This window comes from Vespa velutina, chromosome 5 (genome assembly GCF_912470025.1).
Source record: "Vespa velutina chromosome 5, iVesVel2.1, whole genome shotgun sequence".
Lineage (NCBI taxonomy): Eukaryota > Metazoa > Arthropoda > Insecta > Hymenoptera > Vespidae > Vespa > Vespa velutina.
Genome location: NC_062192.1, coordinates 3,872,082 through 3,894,743, shown reverse-complemented (window position 1 = coordinate 3,894,743; position 22,662 = coordinate 3,872,082). Strand labels below are relative to the sequence as shown.

At 38.0% G+C, this 22,662-nt stretch overlaps 1 protein-coding gene across 12 annotated transcripts in view; it reads left to right on the top strand.

The window, feature by feature from the left end:
* The window catches only part of LOC124949209 (latrophilin Cirl-like), a 663,827-nt gene that overhangs the window by 397,433 nt on the left and 243,732 nt on the right, over nucleotides 1-22,662 (top strand). The window contains exons 1-2 of one of the 12 annotated variants that reach the window (XM_047493934.1): nucleotides 883-2,297; nucleotides 2,427-3,021. The exons of 10 other annotated variants lie outside the window; for them this stretch is intronic. The gene's annotated coding sequence lies outside the window, so the exon portion shown is untranslated. Of the gene's footprint in view, nucleotides 1-882; nucleotides 3,022-22,662 lie in introns of those variants that run through there. One more of the 12 variants, XM_047493933.1, reaches the window with a different exon arrangement.

The window sequence follows — 22,662 nt, the reverse complement described above, 5'->3', positions numbered from 1 at the left end:
GACTATAAGTAAGGAAGGTCACGAAGGATCTCCTGGAAAAAAATTCTAGTGGGAGGTTTGAGAACACCCTCCTTACAGTCTTAACCTTGCGCTCTGTGATTTCCAGGTGTTCGGTCCCATGAAAAACAAGAGGGCCTTGCGAAGCGGCGATATCAGTTAAATGAAAATTGGACGCGGTTAATGGTTATCGCATGTTAGACGGGAATTTTTCGACAAAGACATGGAAAAATTCGTGCCACGCTATAATAAATGTTTTAATAAACTTGGTGATTATGTATAAAAGTAAATTGTATTTTCGAATAAATAAAAGAATGATTATAAATGTTTCATACATTATTCTTTTTTATGCGAGTGCAACTAACTTTTTCAACTTCACCTCTTACGTTGAACTATAATTGAAATATCACGGAAACTCTTCACGGCGAATTTACAACGTAGTAAATATTCATTTATATTTTATAGTGTATTTCAAAACAGTAAGTATGAAAAAAAGAATGATGTCAGAGATATTCGGTAAAAAGTGATTTCGAAATGACGAAGAAATTTATACTAATTTAAGATAATATTAAGCTTAATAACTTTTAGGGATAGGTTAAAAAAAAAAAAAGAAAAAAAGAAAAAAGAAAAGAAAAAAAAGAAGTGACGTTAAAAATAACGAGAGCTATGGAGCTTGCACTTTTCATACATATTTCTAAGAATAAACAATTATTTTGATGAATCCACTTTATCGTCAAATTATAAATATCGGTTTTATCAATGGAGATCGAAATTCTTCCAAATATTTTCATTGTTAAAAATTCAATTTGTTTATTTTTCTAAGAAATAAAATGACATAAAGTAATAATGAAAAGAAATAAAGAAATAATGAGAAAATATAAAAGAGCGAATTTCGTAGATAAAGTTATTCGTGCAATATAAGTAGGTAAAGGCGCGTATACGATTGGCGTCGAGCGATTGCGTCGCGCCCCTCCCAGGACACCCACCATGGCGAAGTACGAACACTGATACTAAACCGCGAGCCAAGCTGCTCGGAACGACAGTTGAACGAGAGTGTGTTTCGAGACCGGATCACGACGATGCCGTGAGCGCAGCACAACGCGTGTGCTACTCTCCACACGATAGCTCGTGTCGTTGATTTCGATTCCCTCTTTTCACTCTCGCTCTTCCTCCCTCCCTCCCCACCTCTCGCGAGCATTCTCCGCAGCGTCGTTCGCGGATTCGCGATCGATCATCCTCGGCGATTCCAAGCAGTGAGAGGGAGAGGAGGAGTAGAGAGGAAGGAAGAGCGCGCGTATAGGAAAACGCGCGCATACGCGACGCCGCGCCGCCGGCTCGTCGAGACTCGAAGGATCCAGTCTCGATCGGTCCACGGATCCAACCGCGCCGTTCCGTTGCTCTACGTCTTTTATCAATCGTCCTACGTGCTACCACTTTATGTGTTTTCAAAAAATACTTTCAAAGTGAATGAATTTTATTTACGTATACTGGTTTACAATTTTCTTTCCAATCGTCGTCATCTCAATCAACGTCATCGTCATTTCCACGATTTTAAAAAAAGGAATGGATATTAAAAAAGTGACGGGTGCATCATCGTCGTTGTCGTCATCGTCGTCGTCGTCGTCGTCGTCGTCGTTATCATTTGAAAATCATCGTCACCGTGATCGACCTTCGAAAGGGTAGAACGATTTCGAGTAGTACTTTACTCTCGAGGACCATCGGTGGTCGCGAGAACGACGCCCGGACGTGTATCGCGTATCCTTCAATGGAAAGAAAGGGTGAGAGAGGGAGTGAGTGATCGAAAAGAAGAAGGAGGGAACAAATGAATGGATGGATAGATAGATAGATAGTTGGTGATAGAAACTCAGAGTGTTCGAAAGAAAAAGAAATAAAAAAAGAAAGAGAGAGAGGGAGAGAGAGAGAGAGGGAGAGAGAGAGAGAGATAAAGAGAAAGGGAGAGAAAGAAACAGAAGCTGAAGGAGGGTCGTGCGTACTTAGAGAGGTGTGTAGAGTCATTGTGTACAGGTGCTCTGTGTGTGCCTCGAATCAGTGCTCTTTGGTAACATCATGATCACGCGGCGCGAGTGCGATCGAGTACTCTCGAGTGCTACCGAGTGCGTTTCGAGTGCGAGATACTTCGGGATTATTGTAGAACCACGTGAACGGGCACGCGTACGATCGCCATTGACGTTGCTAGCAACAACGAGAACAACACGAATGACGATGACGACGACAACAATAGGAACGACCACATGCTTTCAAGAGTAGAACGAACTGTCAGAATCAACGAACTTGTAGTGGTCAGACTTCAACTCCTACATAAATACCCACATACGTACATACATATATATATACATATATATATAAATATGTATATATGTATATATGTATATGTATATGTATATGTATACATATATGCATGTATATAGACAGCTGGCGAGGAAAAACGAAACGTATTGAAGCGCTGGTAGGACGATAGTCTGCCAACTTTACCGCGAACGGTGAACCCTCCGATTGTAGTATCGACTACAACGCGTTGTGCTCTGCCAGGGGCAAATTAATCCGACGTTACGTACACGTGGACATCAACCATCGAGGAGCAGCACCTACGTACGTACGCGTGAGTTCAGATCGCATTCAAACTACACCGGTAATTACTGTGCGGTCTGCAGGACCGGTCGTTTCCGGTCGATCGACGAGACAAGCCTAGGCTACCCTAACGACGAATTCATCATTCTTCAGGATTACGAACAGTGTATCGCGATACTCTTGTATTTTCCTTTTTTCTTTTTTCTCTCTCTCTCTCTCTCTCTCTCTCTCTTCTTTTTTTCTCTCTTTTCTTTTGTTACTTCTTTACTTTTATTCTCTTTCCTTTTTCCTTTTCTTTTACGTCGTCCTTTAAAGAAGTTCTTTAAATAAACGACAGTGAAAAGTGGAAGAACGAAGATCGTATTCGTTTAATCTCGCTAGAGGATCTTCGAGTTTCTTCTTTTCGAGCTTGGATCTCACGAATTCTCTTGAAAGGTGAGTTCTCTTGATTTTTACACGCACATACGCGAATGTGTATTCTTCTTTGCGCGTTTGCTCTTCCTCTTTTTATTCGTGTTTTTCTTCCTATCTTCAACGAGGAGAAGGAGAAAAGAGGAATGCATTGCTACCAGCAGCGCCTGTCGCCGACAAATCCTCGAAATCGAATTTCCCGACGACGAGGGTCCGTTCGAAAGAGCGGAGAAACTGGATCTACGAATGGTGGAGCGTATACGGTGTATATGTGTGTGTGTGTGTGTGTGTGTGTACGCGCGCGCGGGGGCAGGCGCATGTATCTGTGTGTGTGGGTGGGTGAGTGCGTGTATGCGCGGGCGAGAAAGAGAATGCGAATAAAAGTGCGAAGGCGAAAGATAGAAATGCCTTTCTATAAAATAGCATTTATGGGACGGAAGAAGAAACGTAAGAACGTAACGATATTCTGTGCTCCCACTTTTGAAATTTACTCTCGCGCGATTTAACAAATCGAAAACGTATGACTGATCGTGACAGGAAGTTCTCGGATTTTCATAAAGATCGTCCTTCAAGATCGGAATATTTTTCTGAAGAATCAACGTGTACGTGTGGTCGAAAAAAAAAAAAAAAAGGAAAACTACGTATATCCATTCGAATCTAATATTATAATGCTCGATATTCCATTGAATATGAAATATATCTATTCAAATGAAAGATGGATAATTCATGGATATATGTATCATTACGTCATTAGAATTATTACGATTGAAACCAATAACGTTCACTCCGAATGATCTCGTTAGAGTAAGATAAGTGAATATATACATAGAGTAAAGATGACTTTAAGCCTGTCGAAATCCTTTTCCCTTATCAGTACAAGTTCGTGCATACATGTCCGTTATATACACGTCGTCCGTCATCACTGTTGAAAACTGAAAAGCGAAAAGGTTATCGCTATATACCGTTGCGAATACGCTCCATAGAGTTTTGGACCGTCCGTCGAAACGCGTAATATCGACGTCGTGGCAAGCTGCGCGAGTGTCGATAAGCAAAAGGGTCGTAAAGGGAAGTACGAGGAGAAAACGTTGCTTCAAGATTTTCCTCTTTTATCTTTTCACCCTCTCTCTCTCTCTCTCTCTCTCTCTCTCTCTCTCTCTCTCTCTCTCTCTCTCTCTCTCTCTCTCTCTACCATCCCTCTGCTTTTCTTTTTCTTCATCTCTTTCTTTCTTTTACAACAAAATTGTCTATAGTTTCGTTAAAGTTATCTCCGACGAAACGAAAGACCGACTAACAATAAGCTCGAAAACGGAGCTAGAGAGAAAATGTATGGAATGTTACGTGTAATAGTTCTTGCGTTTAAATCGTACCGAAACAGAGACAGACAGAGAGAGAGAGAGAGAGAAAGAGAGAGAGGAGACAGAGGAGAGGGTGCTATTGCACCTCGTTTCAGGCCGTACAAACTACGGAGACAAAATTGCACCATTTTCCGGAATGGATGGTACCTACCAACGGAAGCAATACACCGGTCCTATGAAATTATAAGGGATATATCACGAGTTGCAGTCAACGGAGAAAGGACCAAGAGATCTTACCTCGTTCACGGTTTCCTTAGTGTTTCTTAGACGAGGTCTTGGGATGATGCATACCAACTCGTAGGAAGATCGAGCAAATTATCATCCTATGGTTATACCTATACGTGACATTTTCTCGCAGTCGGAACTTTTCGACCTTCGACCCATTGGATATTCATCGAGTATCTTCTCAAAGAAGTGTAATAACGAGCGTCAGTTGTATTATATGCATGTAGTATTGTTGCCTTTCTCTTTTCTCGAGTAATATACTCAAGAATTACCACGTCATTTAAACGAAACATTAGGAAATCCCGTTCAATTATAAAATCTGTTTTAATACTGACTTAATCCTTTGCAATCTTTCATTTTTCTTCTTTTTTTTTCTTTTTTTTTTTTTTTTTCTTTTTTTTTGCATTTGTTCACCAAAAACTTCCTTCAAGGTATTTTATTTGTTACAACAAAAACTTATTTCTTTATTTTACATTTCCAATGAAAATATGATATTTTAATAAAATAATAAAGAATTTTTGTAGAATTGTTATCGGTCAACGATAAAAAGAGATATCAAATCACGTACCTGTGAAAGGAATTGTGAAGGCAATTAATGTCACGGCAAGTATGACATATGTAAGAGTTCAAAGACTAACACTTCTCATTAAAATTATTATCTACGTTAAACACTTTCTTTCATTATTTATTTACATTTTAATTGATTGAAGGGATGACCTGGAGGAGATTAATTATTTACAATGATTATTTAGAAAGTACTTGAGAGAGTAAATAAACTAAAGGATTATGTAGGACTTTGAGATACTATCATATTTACTAACGTCCCTCCTAATCATTTAATCATTGCCTCTGAAAGGTTTCACTTTGGCTCTTCTCACGAGTATACAGCCTTACGACAACGAAGAATTTTAGCTAGAAAAGGCTATTAATTTAGTAAGAAGGCGCCGGTTTCGATCTTACCAGGATCGAAGGAAGAAGACTCGTGCCTCCTGGTGTTAAGCCGCACCTCTAAACGCGCCCGAAGCACCTCTTCTTTTCTTTTCTAGTCTTTTCTTTTTCCTCATGACTACCGATACAAGTTGGAAACTGGTTTTGGAATTCCCTCTTCCTTCGTGTAACGTGTTATCTCGTGGTCCTCATCCTCTGTGACGGTCGAGAGAGAGAGAGAGAGAGAGAGAGAGAGAGAGAGAGAGAGAGAGAGAGAGAGAGAGAGAGAGAGAGAGAGAGAGACAGAGACAGAAAGTGAAAAAGAGATAAATAGTGAGAGAGAGAGAGAGAGCTCGATCGAATCCTCTCCTTCTCTTACCAGCCGCGTTTCGGATCCTCCTTTTATTTTCAAGCTTCTATCTCGGCGAAAAATCTATGTCAACCGACATGTTGACACGTGTTCGAAGGTATACCGCGAGAGGAGTAGAGGAACGTGACTGGCAGAAGAGAAAGAGAGAGAAAGGAAGAGGATTCGAGGTAGAACGCCCTGGAAGTCGGGTTACTGGTATGCAGTGTCGGATTTCGCTGTGTCCGAAGAAAGAAAGGCGGAACGAGAGAGGAGCGGCGCGAAAAAGGAGAAACAAGAAAGAGATAGATACAGAGAGAGAGAGAGAGAGAGAGAGAAAGAGAGAGAGAGAAATATGAAGTAAAAGAAAGAAAGAAATCTCAAGGTGTGCACGCACACGCTTGTAACACGTATGCTCGAGTTACACCCGTCTCATGAATCAAAACTATTCGAGAAGGGAGTCTGAAGAACGAAAGATCGAGGACTTACGTAGGTATACCTATTTTTCTCGACTCGCTCTATATGGAAGCAAGAGGTCATGTCGCGCGGTAGCTATCACGATCATAAGATATGAATTTTATTTTATTGTGACGCGAGCCATCCATCGATAATATCTTCGAATCAGACTTGGCTACCCCATGGTGATACCTTCTCTCTCCTTTCATCTAATATCTTTTTTTATTATAGACCATTTTCACTTTTGCCTCTACTTTCTTCTTTATCTTATATTTATACACACACGAACGAACGAACGCACGTATATATATATATATATATATATATATATATATATATATATATGGAACCTTTCTTTTGATAATATTAATAATTGGACGTATGATAAATTTATAAAAACCAATAATACTTTAGTATCTACTTTGTATATATTATTTCACATCAGAAATTTTTATTTAAATCGCCAATATTCCTTTTAAAAATGAAGAATATATCGAGAGAAAGTGCGACTAGACTTAAATATTTATCTGATTATTCTATTTGAAAGGAATCAAAGGAAAAAAGAAATAGAAAGTAAGGAAACGAATAGGATCGAGGAAGAATCTGAAGGTAGAAACGATTAACGGACATAGATCTCTTCGAATACCTCGATAATTTCTAAGTCACGAATCCTTCTCCTGTGCACTTTAATGCCAACTATTTCTCTTCTTTTTTCTTTATTCTTACATCCGACCGATTTTCTCTTATTTTCTATACACTGGAAAAACGACGTAATTAAATTTTATTCTATCGTATTGTATATATATATATATATATATATATATATATATATATATATATATATATGTATTAAATACCGTTCAATTCGATACGATTTTCCACGGTGCCTTTGTGTTTTTAAAGAGCTTAACTAAACGTATTTCAATAAAAATAAATGGAGAGAAAGGAAAACAATAATCGATAATTGTTTCCTGTTAAAGTTATGAATGCCACATGATCGTAGCTCTAATTTATGGTCGTGGCAATGTGATTGTTGTTTTTATTCATTATTAAAGACAAATCAAATAAGAACTAAGTAAAGTTTTGATACAAAATGTAAAAGGTATAATTTATCGATCACGAGTATTGGTTCAGAACATAAAAGTGAGTTACCGGTTACGCTATTGAAACACTTGACTTAAAAAAAACAAAGTATGCAGTAGGTAAATAAACGTTTACAAAGCTCGAGAGTCGAGTATAAGCGTAACGAAGAAGCGAATAACAAGAGGAACGGTACATCGATAAGCGAAGAAAGACAAGCCATTATCCATGCTTATGGGGTTCGAGAATCAACCGACTCGATTCAAGAGACGGTAATACGGAAGCGAAACGTGCTGTCTTCGTGCGGCTTCGTGTGTCGGGTCAACAATAATAAAAGTAATTCTTTCGTCGAAGTAAGTCGACCTGGTCCAAAACAATGTTTTCGCTTGGTACTCTTCTATGCTATTGTTATGGCATCTCGTAGTTCCTATAGATACATATACATATATATATATATATATATATATACCTTTCTACATATTTATACGATTCATATAAGTATGTAGACATGAATGCTAGTAAATTAATATTCGCGAGTAGGTGGTGAAAAGTAGGTTCCACGTTCGAACGCTTTCCTCCACGTTTTCTCTGACTCATCCGATGGATGTATCATCTCGAATAAGAGAGAAAAAGAGAGCGAGAGAGAGAGAGAGAAATAGAGTGAGAATACGACTAGAGCTAGTTGAACGGCTCTTCTTGCGTGGTTTTCCCTCTCCATCGAATTTTTCCTTTTGTAAAGAGCTCATAAACGCGCGGGCGCACGACAACACATCACATATATACATTTAGTCTCTACAATCCGTACCGAGTACAAGTCGTTAACTCGGAGAGGCACGATTACTTCGCGAGAAAGACAATGGCAACGCCTACATACATATTAACACCGTGTACGTGTCATTCTACACCTACACATATAGGTAACAAACGTTTATGAAGTTCAGTGTATGCGAATGCTTGACACAATTTCGTTTTTCCGAAACGTCGATCCTGCTTTTCTATTTCTCTGAGAAGAATGTAAAACACTTGTGAATCATTCACGCTCTTTGTCCCGTAACGTCGAATTCGTAAAAGATTCGAACGAATAATCAATGAAAAATTCTCTCGTTATTTCCTCTGAAATTGAACGACTTTTAAGGATTATTCTTCTTTGCACGATAAAAAAAAAAATTTAAGGAAATATCATTGTAATTTGTAGCATGGAAATCGACAAATTTCTCTGACTTTGTTTGTGAAACCAAAAATGGTGGAATATTAAAGCGTATAAAAAAAAAAAAGAAAAGAAAAAAAAAGGAAAAAACAAAAAATAGGGAGAAAAAAAAAAAAAGAAAAATATTGGAAAAATTTACAAAGAAATTGATAGATATATTTCTCGTAATGCGAAAAAAAAAACGAAAGGACAAGACGACGTCGATGTCAACGATGACAATCGGAAACACGAACGACGCGTTCTCGACCGTGGTCGTTAACCGTGTGCGGCTTATGCATCGAGCACGTAGCTTCTATTATCTTTCGCGCATACAGTACCATACGGACTGCCGGATGTATAACGAACGTATGTATATACGATGAGTTGAGTTTATTGAATCGACGAGAGACAAACTCAAACGCGAAACAAAAAGAAAAAATTAAAAAGAGAAAAAGAGAGAGAGAGAGAGAGAGAGAGAGAGAGAGAGAGAGAGAATGAGAATGTCACAACGCAAAGTAATTAGATACGTCAAAAGGTTTCATTATAATAATTTTGCGAGCGTAACAGTCGTACCTTGTGAACCGCGTTATCGAAAGGGCATTGTCGTTAAGACATATCAGTGAACCGTTTCTACGTATCTATGGAACAATAACTCGTTGGCATTATTGGCTTTCAACATCACCACCCTCGTATCGTATTGGCAGACTTCGTTCGATTCGTTCGAGTGCTTTTTTACAACGAATATCGATTTTATTCGAATCCGTATATACGCAAACAGATACGTATACGTCGACATCGAAAGAGCTAGTTGCGTGATTCTCTAAACTCTCCCTTTCTTTCCCCCCCCCCTTTCTCTCTCTCTCTCTCTCTCTCTCTCTCTCCTTCGCTTTATGTTTGCCTTATATATTTTAATGAAGTTCTTTGATATTATTTATCCACTTCGTTCATCCTTGGAAGCCATAAAGTATTTGATAACTTTCATAAATAACAACTCGATTTACAATTGTAAATAATATACGCAGTCTCGTTTTACAATCTATACTACGTCGATGTAATTCAAGCCTGTTGCCTATTGAAACTTAACGAAATTAATGCGACATCAATGGTACAAAATTTCCATCCCCTTTACGCTAGGGAGTCTGCTAAAGGTGAAATGTGGCGAGTTCTATATCTGAAAATTCATCTGGCCGAAAGCAACGAAGCCAAGCAGGACAGCCTGGAATTTGCATTACCGATCCGCAAACTGCGTCAAACGAAACACGGGAAAGTGTTTTTCCGACGTATGTACAACGAACGTACCTGAATATGTATATATTTGTATGTATGTAAATATATATATATATATATGTGTGTATGTGTGTGTATACACATGTATAGTATTTCGTATGCACCTGTGCGAATAGATACGCGTTTATTTCACGTTTGCACGGCTACATCCCTGAGTAGTGCGGTTGGAAAATGCGATGCGGCCAGACGAGAGTGGATGAGGACCAATCATTCAATTAACTCTGTCCTATACGATCCTCTTGATACGATTTTATCTAATAAAGCTGATGCCACGTATGCCCTTAATATAGCCGTGACAAATGCTACATTCGACTCCGTTTCGTCCAATATCGACGATAGTATGAGACATATACTATAGACCAATATGGTATGATTTATATCTTATCACATTAAAATATCTCTCAAAATAAAATAATATAAGAAGAATTATTTAATTACGTTAAATAATTTTTGGATAAATTCTTTCATATACTCTTATAATATTTTTCATATATTTATTTCATTATTTATATTTTTACAACTTTAATACGGTATAGGTATTAACGTTATTCCAAAGGAAGTCCCCCTTCTCACGAAGGGCAAAGGGCAAAGGGCTCTTTCTATTTCTTTTCTTTTAGTTTCTCTTGGTGAAAGTTCCCTTTTCTTTTTCTTCGTTATCCTGCTTGGCAACATTCTAACATTCTAGGTTCAAGCCGAGTATATGAACATAGGTATCACGAAGCCCTCAAATTCGTTTCGTAATCGCTTTTGATCGAGCAACTTCTGATGGATGACTCGCGTCAAGTAGACGCATCGATGCTCTTCGCTGGAGATATATTTCTTATTATTGATCGAACAACACCAACGCAGACTTCTTTAATAGACGCAATGATCGATCGTATCCCGAGATCGTATACGTAACGTTAATGCGTTGAGTTTTTCGCTAGTTTATAGCATAGATATAGGATCACGGTGCGAACGATTCGTTTCTTCGTTAAATTGATTTCATTCGGTTTTCCACGTTGGATTTCATTTGGTACCTTCGTTCGTATTTGCGAGTTAGAAACAAATAAATGAAATAAAAGAAAATAAAAATGAGGAGAAACGAGTAGTACATAATTAATAATACCTATAAAGGATATTTGAAGAATTATCTTTAAAAATTAAAATATAAAAAAGGAAGAGGATAACATGAAATATTACATTGTGCAAATGTACCGAGATGAAAGGGTTTCTTCGTTAGAAACGTTTTCGTGTAAGCGCGAGTAGATATTAGGTTCGTTTAATTAGATAGAAGGGAAACGTACCTTGCTACGATCTCGATGTAAAAACGTAATATGAGAAAAGAAGAGAGAGAAAGAAAAAGAGAGAAAGAAAGAGAGAGAGAGAGAGAGAGAGAGAGAGAGAGAGATCGCGATTAACAGGCTTCACGTTCGACGAGTCGCCAATTCGAATTCTCGATAGGGCGTGTCAGCGTTCTGAATGAAGGATAATAAAATCGGAAGGCTCACTCATAACCCGTGCACGTTGGTGATCGATGCCTGGCTGATCCGAGAAAGAACCACATTTCTCTCTCGTTGCTTCTATGAGTTCTATTGTACGTTGTATTTTACTCTCATTTTGAACACTTGTTTCTACAGTAATTAACCTTTGGGATATTTGATTCTAGGATTATTCGAATAGCTTGCATATTCTGAACCGACACGAGTTACTTCCATCCTATTGTTACTTAACTTTGTTATCCAAAAAATTTTTTGATTTATTGATAATAACTTTATGATTTCTCTTTTTTCTCTTTGCAATGTATTTTTGTTTCGTTATATCGTTCGTTATCTTAATACGAATACTTTAATTATAATACATCGATGTTACAATAGAATTCTTTTAATGAATTTTTATCAATTTTAATTCCGTGAAAAATATTTCTTTATTCTAATCATAAGTGTCAATTTCGAAAAAGCATTGTAAAAAAATATAACGCGAAATTGAAATAATATATTTGAAATTGTTTTAATTAAATCCCATCATCTATCAATCTATTTATTTTACGTTTTTCGAAGAAGAATATGTCCGATATCGAACGAATCGTTCGCAGAAACTCGACCCGTATTCTTAGGTCGCACACACTAATCCCTTCGGAATCAGTCGCATCTAGTAAGTTACGACAAGCAGAGTTTCTCGCTCGCACAATAACGTTCTCCTCACTATTAACCTACTTTCCTCTATCGTGAACGCTTTAAAGCGTTCGTCTTAAAGAGTATATACTTAGCCGTACTTAAGTATAAAAGAATCTCCTTCTTTCCAAGATGGTTTTTTTAGTAAGCAGCTTAAGGTGACTTAAGGAAATCTTTTTCCTGCGTTGCGAAAAACTCGCGAGAAAGGATGAAAAGAAGGACCATAGTAGTTACGTTGAGTTTTCGCGCCTTTTCAAAAGATTCTATCCTATGTTATACTTAAATGCAAGAGAAGGAAAGATAGAGAGAAAGAGAGAGAGAGAGAGAGAACGATGGCAAACGAAAACGATTCGAAAAGAGACTGTTAAAGAAGATGTAACTAATGCTTGAAATGAAAGCTAATCCTCTGCAAAGAAGAGTGGCTATAATGATTCTATTGTTTTAACTTCTTAATTCTAGATATTTCTGATTTTTTTTGTTCTCACCTATTTCTTCTTCTCCCTTTTTCTTTTCTCTCTTTCTCTCTTCTCTTTTTTTTTTTTTTTTTTTTTTTTTTTAACAAACCACCACACGACAAGACGATACGATTAATTAGTAAGTATTTCTATTTAAAAAGATCGAGCGAGGACTCATGTTCGTTAAGAGTTTTTGACATCCCTTCAAAATCAGCATGTATAATGCTATTACGGTAGCATTTGCTAACTCATATATACGATCTTACAAGAGAGACGCAACGATAAGAGCAAAAAAGGATGTTTTAAGTCGTCTCGCAAATACAGCGAGCTCTCCAAAGGATACTAAATCCTATCGTTTCGATTCGCGCATACGTTCCTTGGTTCGTCCAGAGCGACCGGGCGGCAGTCAGCCGTTCGAGTCACGTATTTTATGAGTTTCTCGAAAATATAGGTGGTGTTGGTATTCGTAATAAGTGCTCTCTCTCTCTCTCTCTCTCTCTCTCTCTCTCTTTCTCTTTCTCTTTCTCTCTTTTCCTTAGTTAAATGATTCATGAGATATCGCAGGATATCTCTTCTCCGTTTTAAACCGTCATCTTCGAGCAACGAGCTGTAAAGCTTGAGGTATGAGTCTTGAGGGTAATATGGTCGTACGTTTTAATTTACTGCGCTCACTGTCCACCGATGCGTTCCGCCTCTCCGCCTCCGCTCTCCCGTCGCGTTGATGACCCGTTCGCTATTTCTACCGCTCTCTTCTCCTTTTCGCAGCCGGATTGCTCGTTTGAATCGTTGACGAGCACTCGACAAAGAAAACGAGACAGAGAGAGAAAGAGAGAGAAAGAGAGTACCAGAGAGAGAGAGAGAGAGAGAGAGAGAGAGAGAGAGACAGAGAGAGACAGAGAAAAAGAAAGAGATCGTAGGACGGTACTGTAAAAAAAAACTCGGAGGTTCTTAATCCTTCGTTATATTTATACGTTATATTTATCTACATGCTCTAAGAATATTCTCGAGATGGATTGTTTCTCATTGATAAAAGCTGCGCCACGTTTCTTTTTTTCTCCTTTTTTTTTGTATTTTTTTCTCGTTTTCTTTTTTTTTCGTTCTTTCTTTCTTTCTTTCCTATTTTCCTTCTTTTTCCCTGTCCCCCGGATAATTTTTCCAGTTCGTAAAAACTCGTAAAGACATTCGATTCTCACTTTTCCATTTTCCTCCATCGAGTTCCTTCCATGAGTCGAGTCGAATCGAGCTGTGGCGAGTTAAAGAGCCAACGAAGGCAGCACAGATGAATAGATAGCGGCTAATTTTCAGCGTTCATTAGAGCCGGCGGCGGAGTCCTTCGTACGCGTGTACACTCGTTGGCTACGACGCGTACTACCAACCTGTGATACTCTTACATGTTCTACACGTGTACGTGCTCATACGTGTTGGGTCTATACATTCGTTGTTACAAAGAAAACGAGAGAGAAAGAAAGAGAGAGAGAGAGAGACAGAGAGAGAGAGAGAGAGAGAGAGACAAAGAAAGAAAGAAAGAAAGAGAGAGAAAGAGAGATAGAGAGAAACACCGAAGTTTTGCGGTCGTAGAGATCGCAGCGGGGAACGGCGAAACACGCCAAGAGAGCAAATAAAGAGATCCGGCATCCCGGAGAAATCTAATTCCTAATTGGTGCTTCGCTCTGTACCCTGCTCGTGTCGGTTATCTACCGCTATCGAAGCGCACGACCGGCTCTCGACATTACTACTACCACTAGTACGAACTGTGGAGCTGCAGAAAGGTTACTCGAGAACGATGAGAGGCTGTGCACGAGAGAGAAAGAAATAGAGAGAGAGAGAGAGAGAGAGAGAGAGAGACACACACACAGAGAAAGAGAGAGAGAGAGAGAGAGAAACAAGGAGAGTGGGGGAAAGAGAACGAGAGAAGGATAAAGATAGATACACAGAGAGAATAATGGCTGCGGTTTAACTGTCAGACACAAAAGAGGGTCGAAACTGCCGAATACACGCGCGAGCATCAGCGAGTGCGCGCGAGCGCGTAGAGAAAGAGGGACCGAGGGAGAGAGTAGCCTCCCGGGCTCGATTACAAAAATTGAATGTAGCCTCACCTGTCAGCTCGTGAGACAGACCGCGCGTTGCCGCGTCGTTGAGTGCGTTCTATGTATGTATATATGTATGTATGCTGCCACTTGTAATGCCGATTTCGATCGTTAGATCAAAAGGAAAAAAAAGGGAGTGGGAGTATGGAGGGAGGGTTGGAGAGAGAGAGAGAGAGAGAGAGAGAAAGAAAGAAAAAGAAGAATTGATCTCTGGCCTTCTTCGAGCGAGAATTCCCGCGCTGAAGCATACGGTTTTTTTCTCTCTCTTTTTTTTTTTTTTTTTTTTTTTTTTTTTTTTTTTTTTTTTTTTTTGTTGTTTTTACTTCTTTTTACTCTTGTTTCCTTTTCTTTTTCCTCATTTCTCCTGTTATTTTTCTTTTCTCTTTCTTTTTTCTTCTTATTATTCTCCTTTTTTTCTCTTTTTTTTTTACTTTATATAATTCTCCTCTCTTTATCCCTTTAACTTTACAACTTTTTCATTAATTCATTCCCCGTTCATTCATTACTATCAATTCCGGTATTGCAGAAGTTATTTATTGTAAATTTGCAATTGTCAAAATTCTCCAATAATTACCTGAACTAATTAAATATGAGTAGCACAATGGCTTCATCTCTCTCATATCGATCTCTCGAATTTGCCCGATCGAAATGTAATCTGATTGCATTAATGTAATGGTCGCAACGTAATTACAGTGTAATTAGTCTATGCTTAATGCAGATGAGCGTACACGGAAGCGTACGTAATGGCAATCGATGTTGAATGTTAACGTACGGTAGTATGAGATAGTGAACGTTGCCTCTTACAATATTTTTTTTCTTTTTTCTTTTTTTTTTTTTCTTCTTTATTTAACGTAGATAAGAGATAAGAATTTCGTCGCCGTGAGGAGAAAAGACGGATCGGAGAGAAGTTTTAACGATAGAAGAGAAAGATAGGATAGGATATCAAAGTAATCCCGTTGAAAAATTCTTCCGCTCGATTACACTGTAATCCGACGTAAGGCAGGAATATTAGATGCAATTTACTTCCGATGTGCATAACTTAAACATTACAATATACGAAATCCTCCTATTTCCTTTTCCCCCGTAAATTCAATGTAATCGGATGTCAAAAGAAAAGGAAAGTGAATTTCTTAGCAGTATCGTCTAACCTTTTTAATTAAATGCCTCAATAAAGATTTCCGATGAACATAAAAATAAATTATTAAATTTGTCTATTGCCAAATTTCATCGGTCAATGAGATATTTATACAAATCCAGGGGATATTTTTCAAACGTTCTCAATATGTACATGTTTATTCACGCAAGTATAAAAAAAATAAGCGTTATAAAATCGTTCAATGTTATAACGAAATTTTAAGTAAAACAAAATCCATCTACGACCATCAAATATATTTACGTGAATTTATCGGATTAATTAATTCCATGATCTAGCCCATCAAGAAAGTACAATGCGTTAAAGCGATATTAAAATTTTAATTTTATAACGTTAATAATAAATTTTCATCGTTATAAATTTAAAACAAATGATAGAGATAATGGATAGAAGATGCTAAGTAGATGATAAAAATTTGTTCGTAACAAATGTAAAGGATAAATCGAAGAAATAATATTAGTGGGATTTTAGATGCACGCGTAATTTAACATCCTACAGGGAAAAGGAAAAGAAAGAAGATGGATGGGGGAAGGTGTATGGAAAACGATCATATCCCCCCCCCTCCTACCGTATCGACGCTTCGCAGCTTCGTTCCCCTTTCCTTCGAATAATTTTCTACGATTTTCTCGCCGGAAGGAAGCGAGTCTTGGAGTTCGTATGCATTATGGATTCGCCCGATGACGTTCGTCGACCGTCTGCCAGATAAATCGGTGTACAAAGTAGGGAGAAAGGGAAAAGTTCGTCTATTCGGTGCTCGTACGTGTGGAGGTGGAGATACGGAAAGGGGTGAAAGCTCGATGTAACACGACGATCGTCGTAATGCGGCCAATTTATTCGTTACAATCGGTACGATTCGAGGTTCGAGTCGGTGACTCCTCCGTTTTCTCCATTTCTCCCCATGGTCCTCTTATTCAAATCGCATCTTCCAGGAGCCATTTTCGATTCGCAACAAAGGTATTGACAAAACCGTTTCCCTCATGTAAAATTCACGAAGATGAATCTACTACTTCTTTTTTTTTTGTTCGTTTTCTTTTTTTTTCTTTCTTTTTTTTTTTTAACCCTGCATCATCAATATAGGGGCGGGACGGGTCTGGAAACGATCCGTTTGAAATTATCGCAATAACATGTATTTTTTTATTTTTATTGATCATATTTTGTAGAGTAATAAATATATCCGTTTATAGATCTATCACTTTTTCTCTCTCTCTCTCTCTCTCTCTCTCTCTTTCTCTTTCTCTTTCTCCTCTGTTTTTTTAAATCTCCATAAAGGTCAAAGAAACCTTTCAACAACAACAAAAAAAAGAAAAAAAAAAAAGAAAAAAAAAAAAAAGAAAAAAAAAAGAAGAAAGAAAAAGAAAAAAACTGCAGGTCGAATAACACGAGAGGAGAAGCATTAAAAAGGTTTTCTCTCTTGGCGTCCGTGTCATGGAAAATTAGCATCGCGAAGAATAAAGATATAAAACGGCCATTATTACGGTAACGCGTCTATCGCGTTCCTTCGATAGTACAAGCGATTCGTGCACTCGTGAATGGATAATGGCCTCGCTAAATATCCAGTTAACACTAAACGCAAGGAAAATCTTATTCGCGTTTACCTAACCACTCGCTCGAATGGTAACGATCATCTATCGCGCTTTTAATCGATGCAGTTCGGCAAACGAGAAGGTTACACACTCTTAGAAGCAAGCGTTTTACTAATCGATTATCTTCTTACTAGTACTATCGAATAATTGGCATTAATCGTTACAATTGGCATTTCTCGTTAAACTCGTACTTTCTCAATAATAATACCTTCATAATAAGACTAAATAAGTATCCATCAATTTCATACAAGAATTCGTAATATTCTGTAGACCTTGATAATATACAAACACAAATACACACACACACAAACACACACACACACACAAACACACACTCGTAGAGAGATTGTTCATATAAGAAGATTTTCTGAAACTAATTAAAAAGTGTAAGGTACCAGTAGGTATTTGCTTGTTAAAAAGGGAAAAGGAGGAAATTGGCTAATTAGAAAAGAAAAGAACAGATCGGAGGTTAAGAGAAAGAAAGAGAAAAAAAGAGAATAAGAGGATAGTCGGGACGTTCGATAGACGACGACTCGACTAGGACAATCGTGATTACGAGTTTCGTCGTATAAAAGAGATCTCTCCTCTTGTTTGCGGCAACGACATACTCCGCAACATTCCCTTGAAACTAGTATGAGAGAGAGAGAGAGAGAGAGAGAGAGAGAGAGAGAGAGAGAAAGAGAAAGAGGGAAGAAAGGGAGAATCGTATTGGCTTGCGAAGGCGCATTGCGCGCGATCGCGAGCCTCCTTCGTTTCGTTTGTTTCGACCATTTCGTTAATGGAGCCGTTTCTTGGAATAGGCAGAAGCAGTAACGCCGGCAGGTACGCCAGGCAATGATTTTCTTTTTCTTCGCTTTATAAAGTTTCTCTCCTCGTCACCGATCGCCGGCACCCACTACTACTCTTCTCTCCCACCTCTAGTTTTACCTTCGCCTTCTCCAACGACGACTACAACTCGATTCCGAACTCTCGAGAAGGCACGATTCTCCTCTTTACTTCTCTTCAACTTCTCTTCGTACTTCTCCTCCTCCTCATCCTCCTCATCCTCCTCCTCATCCTCCTCCTGTTTCTTCTTCTTCTTCTTCTTTTTCTTCTTTTTCTTCTCTTTCTCTTTCTCTTTCTCCTTCGAACACCGAACGATGCCTTTGTTCAACTACCGGCCATTATTTCCAGAATGGCTCGCGTTAAACGGCCGTCTGTACTCGCTCGTGTGTACCCGACTTCTGTATGTATCCTATCGGCCACCTCCACCCACACCTCCCACTACCAACCAACATCCCAACAAGAAGATCGTACAATGGCGTTAATCGCAACTTCTTTCGCACCGTGCCGCTATTGCCGCTTATCGCGAGAGCACGATCGGTAGCTCAGGCTACTGGCACTCGAACCTTCTTCTTCTTTTCCTTCTCCTCTTCTTACTTTTATTGGTTCGGACGATCGCAAATTAAGCCGACAAGCAACGTATTGCGTACGTTGTCTAAATGTCTGCAACATGGGACACGTCGATGTATATAAATAGGTATGTATGTATGTATGTATGTATGTACGTATGTATGTATGTATTTATGTATGTGTATGCATATGTAAGACTCGTGAAAGAGGCAAAGCTCTGAATTTCGTTGAAAGTCGATCGATGCGAATCGTTTTTATACCCTTCTCTGCTCAATACTTATATAAAGGTGAAAGAGAAAAATATCATTGATATGTATATGTGTGAGTGTTTGTGAATGAAAAAGAAAGAGAAAGAAAGAGAGAGAGAGAGAGAGAGAAGCTTTTTTTTTTCTCTCTTCGTTCAAATACATTCCGTTCGCGTGGCTGGTTCATCGAAATCCTTCCATTCAAATTCTTACGTTTCTTTTTTCCCCTTTTTATCGCTTACTTTCGTACTATCGTCATGTAAAGACTATTGAATAAAAAATATTTTTAACTCGCTCCTTCGATCATATCATTAAACACATGTTTTTTTCTCTTAAATATTTCTTATTACTATAATCGTAGTTCATGCTTTTATATATATATATATATATATATTTTTTTTTTTTATCAAAAGATATTGGATCAATAACAATTGGTCCGATTTGATAGTACTTGCAAGAAAGTTTACTTTTTTATTGACAATAAATTTGCTTTCTAAGCGAGTTTTGCTTTTGAAAGAAGAAAGAAAAAAAGAAGAAGAAAAAAAAAAGAACAAACAAAAGTAAAAGAAATATGTCGTTGTGTGGAACTTTTCTCTCTCTCTCTCTCTCTCTCTCTCTCTCTCTCTCTCTCTCTCTCTCTCTCTCTGTCTGTCTCTCTATATCATAAACGTTATCCTTTCGAAGAGCTTCTTTCGAGGTTTGTCGGTAGCTTGGCAAAAGCCAGTAAGTGGAGGAGTTCGGTTCTATCGTTGGAATACGAGGACTTCGATTTCTTCTTATCTCGTCACGAAGGAAACGTTTACGAAGCGCGCTCTTCGACTAAATCGTACGTGCCTCATGATACCGATCCCCAATGTTCGTTCTTTCTTTCTTTTCCCTTCTAATCGAATACTAATAACTCCTCGAAGGGACTCAACACGCCCACGCGAACCCACGTGAGAATTTCTGTCTACTATCTCCTCTTTCTCTTTCTCTCTCTCTCTCTCTCTCTCTCTCTCATTTTCTTTTCTTGTCTACGTCCAATTACTATCTACAAATATATGTACGATGGTATTATATAGTTTTGCTTGGTCTTCTTTCCTCTTTCGGTATCTCTCTAATACTCTGGCAAACCCCATTCGAAAACTTTCTTCGATTTCGCCGCGTAGGCAAACAGTTCTCTCTCTCTCTCTCTCTCTCTCTCTCTCTCTCTCTCTCTCTCTCTCTTTCTTGGCTCTTTTGTCTTTCCACTCACGTACGAAGAAAATTAGGATACGAATATCGAGCCTCGCAGTTATAGGATGGAAAGTATTCGAATTAGTAAGTCGATTCTGTGGTATTTCTTTTTTCTTTGTTTTTTTTTTTCTTCCTTTTTTGATTTTCTTCTCCCTCGATGCTTATTGAAGATAAACATTTTGTTTTTTTGTTTTCTTTCATTCTCCGTTACATCCTCTCTACATTTTGATTATTTTGTTTTTTTTCCTTCTTCTTCTTCTTCTTCTTCTTCTTCTTCTTCTTCTGTTTTTTTTTTCTAAAAGAGTTTTACCTAAAGTGTCAAAAAGCGATCGATAAGGAATGTACAAAGAAAGAAAGAAAAAGAAAAAAAAAAGGAAAAAGAAAAAAAGAAAAGAAAAAGAAAAAGAAAAAAAATGTACTCGCGTAGAATGGCGAATTCTCGAATTAACCTACTTTCGTAGTCTATCCCAGCGTTCACATCCACCCCCAATATCCTATCTTGAGTGAAGATCTCAACCTCGTCCCGAACCGTTCTTTCGATATAGTCCTTAATACACGATTCCCTTAATCTCATCGGTGCTGAGATTGGAAAAAGACGAAGGAAAAGGAAAGAAAAGAAAAGAAAAGAAAAGAAAGAAAGAAAGCAAGAAAAAAAAAGAGAGAAAAAAGAAAGAAGGAAAGGAAAAAAAAAATAGAGAAAGAAGAAAAGAAGCGGAGACGAAAGATCGGTCTGCGAGAAGAGGAAGAAGAAGAAGGAAGAAGAAAAAAAAAAAAAGAAAGAAAAAAGATGAGAAAAGAGTAAAGGTGGAAGGAAAGAGGAAGATGGACGGTACGTGTGAGAGTAGATGGTCGTACAGCGAAGAGAAAGGACGGGAAAGAAGAACAGGAGAAGAAAATGAGAAGTAGGAAGAGAAGGGAAAGGTTCAGCCGCGAACCGAATCGATTGGAAATAAGCCGATTGCTACCTGCACGGAGGTCCAAGTGCAAATCTCATGCACTCGTTCTGACATCTCCGCTCTTCTTTAAGATAGTTAAAAATGAGAAAAGGAAAAAAATGGGAAAAAAAAGAAGAAGAAAAAGAAGAGAAAGCAAGAGAACACGAAAAAAAAAAAAAGAAAAAGTAACGATATATAAATAATTTTATACGTGACAAAAGCAATGCTAGAATGTTCAATGCGAGGAAACTCGAAAGTTCTCTCGTTATGCTCTGGGCCCGAATAAGTATACGATGCATAAATAATTTTCTCGCGACAGATCATGTTACTTACAGATCAAAAATCTAATAAATGAAAAATATTCAGTTATGAAAGAAGGACCAACGTATAACTCGAAATAATATTATTGAAGATAAAAAAAAAAAAAGAAAAAAAAAAAAAAAAAGAAAAGAAAGAAAGAAAGACAAAAAAAAAAGGAAATAATAAGCGTATATGAAGTATAGTAGGAACGGAGCAGAGAAGATATTTCTTTTCTTCGTGTTTGAAAATCTTTGACGACGATACAACTACGATGAGATATGAAAAATATGAGAAACGGGCTCGCATTATTTGCGGAAGGCTGCTAGCAAGATGACGTCGAAGATATGCACTTTGTATGGGAATACATATGTACATAGAAGAAAGACTTAAAAAGAGTGTCATAGACAGAGAGAAAGAGGAAAAAGAAGAGCAAGGGAGAGAGAGAGAGAGAGAGAGAGAGAGAGAGAGAGAGAGAGAGAGAGAGAGAGAGAGAAGAGGAAGGCCTTTGAATCACGAAAGGAACGAGAAACGACGTTAACGAATACTTCCTCGTGACAAGCGTCTCCATCTCTCTCTCTCTCTCTCTCTCTCTCTCTCTCACTCTCTCTTTTACTCTCATTTTCATTTCAGTAAAATCTCCACAACTCGAAGATGCATCGAAACATATACATATATACGTAAGAGAACCGATTCCTAGAACGCATTTTATACGTGGCAAAAGCAATGCTAGAATGTTCAATGCGAGGAAACTCGAAAGTTCTCTCGTTATGCTCTGGGCCCGAAGTAACTCCCTTGCATCCGTAGAAACGCACCGATCTGAACGGCGGATAACGCTAACGAAAGATTTTATCTGGACTGAGCTATTTCGCGACTCGTCGAACCTTTCCCTTTCCTCTTCCTTTTCCTCTTCCTTCGTCGATAATACGGCCACCAACTTTTGATATTGATCTTCGTTACTGCTGATCTCTATGCTTTTCTAACGATTCCGAGAAAACAAAGCAAACGACTATTATCAACCGTTATTCGAGAGAAATAGTCTTCTCGTCGTTGACTCGTTGAAAGCGATAATATATATTAAACATTTTATCTCTTATATACTTACATACGACATTAATAATATATCTTTCAACAATTTGAAATTACTCCTTCGTTGTATGTATTTATAAATTGAATGAAACGTCATAAGATTTATGATAAATAAATAGAAAAAAAAAAGGAAAATATATTTTATACGAATATATCGTAGCGAGTTGAAACTCATTGGATACAATGCCAAATCGTTTAT